The sequence below is a fragment of the Somniosus microcephalus genome, chromosome 4 (genome assembly GCF_052327205.1).
Source record: "Somniosus microcephalus isolate GS21.2 chromosome 4, FLI_Smic_1.0, whole genome shotgun sequence".
Classification (NCBI taxonomy): Eukaryota; Metazoa; Chordata; class Chondrichthyes; order Squaliformes; family Somniosidae; genus Somniosus; species Somniosus microcephalus.
In genome coordinates this window covers 10,041,551-10,043,215 of record NC_140990.1, presented here as the reverse complement: position 1 = coordinate 10,043,215, position 1,665 = coordinate 10,041,551, and the positions used below count along the sequence as shown (strand labels likewise).

The window sequence follows — 1,665 nt, the reverse complement described above, 5'->3', positions numbered from 1 at the left end:
CCACACCGATGTGAGACCGTTGACCTGCTCTGTGTTTTTGAAGCGATTCTCTCATTCTGCCACCCTCCTGAGACACCAGCTTGTTCACATTAAATGTTCTGACTGTGGGAAGAGCTTTAAAAGGTCCCAGGATCTGAAGGGACACCAGCTGGAGAGAGCAGGAGAGATTCTGTTCACCTGCTCCGTGTGTGGGAAGAGATTCAGTCGGTCCTCAAATCTGTTGGCACACAAGCGAGTTCACACTGGGGAGAGGCCGGTGAAACATTATGACTGGGAAAAGCTTTCAAATGTCCCAGGAGCTGAAGAGACACCAGCTGGAGACAACAGGAAAGAGACCGTTCACCTGTTCCGTGTCTGGGAAGGGATTCACTCAGCCATCAAACCTGTTGAGACACCAGCAATATCACACTGATGAGAGACCATTTAAATGTTCTGACTGTGGGAAGAGCTTTAAAACCTCTGGGGATCTGAAGAAACACCAGTTGGTTCACGCTGATGAGAGACCATTTAAATGCTCTGACTGTGGGATGAGCTTTAAAAGCTCCAGCAATTTGACTACACACCAGTGAGTTCACACTGATGAGAGACCATTTAAATGCTCTGACTGTGGTAAGAGCTTTAAAAGCACTGGGGAGCTGAAGATACACCAGCGAGTTCACACTGGGGAGAGACCATTTAAATGTTCTGACTGTTGTAAGAGCTTTAAAAGCACCGGGGAGCTGAAGATACACCAGCGAGTTCACACTGATGAGAGACCATTTAAATGCTCTGACTGTGGTAAGAGGTTTAAAAGCTCCGGGCATCTGAATGGACACCAGTGTGTTCACACCGGGGAGAGGCCATTCACCTGCTCTGTGTGTGGGAAGGGATTCACTCAGTCATCCCCCCTGCTGGCACACCAGCGAGTTCACACTGATGAGAGACCGTTTAAATGTTCTGACTGTGGGAAAAGGTTTAAAAGGTCCGGCGATCTGAAGGAACACCAGCGTACTCACACTGGGGAGAAGCTGTTCACCTGCTCCGTGTGCGGGAAGGGATTCACTCAGTCATCCAACATGCTGACACACCAGCGAGTTCACACTGATGAGTGACCATTTAAATGCTCTGACTGTGCTAAGAGCTTTAACAGCTCCGGGGAGCTGAAGAGACACCAGCGAGGTCACACTGTTCTGTAGCACAGGGCCCTGCAGACAGCTGGGGTGACCTGAACGTGGAATGGATGAATGTTTTATAAATTTTTGGTACTGCTGTTTAATCTTTCAATCTGTTGTGCTGATGCTTCCCTTCGATTGACTGTTGATGGTGTGACATAGAATGTACAGCACAGAAACAGGCCATTCGGCCCAACTGGTCCATACCAGTGTTTATGCTCCACACCCACCCTACTTCAATTAACCTGATCAACATATCCTCCCATTCCTTTCTCCCTTGTGTGGCTTCCTCATAAATGCACCTGTGCTGTTCACCTCAACTACTCCCTGTGGTAGCGAGTTCCCCATTCTCACCATTCTCTGGGTAAAGACATTTCTCCTGAATTCATTACTCGATTTATTAGTGACTATTTTAAGTTTGTGGCCTCATAAATATGATGAGATTCTGTTAAGCTGACCAGTATGTTGTTGTACTTTGTCTTTTTCTGATAAATTAAACATTACTGAGCCCTTG

The 1,665-nt window shown here is 47.2% G+C and overlaps 1 pseudogene; it reads left to right on the top strand.

Moving 5' to 3' along the window:
- The first annotated feature begins 287 nt into the window (after window positions 1-287).
- LOC147118272 (uncharacterized) lies at window positions 288-1,665 on the top strand (annotated as a pseudogene).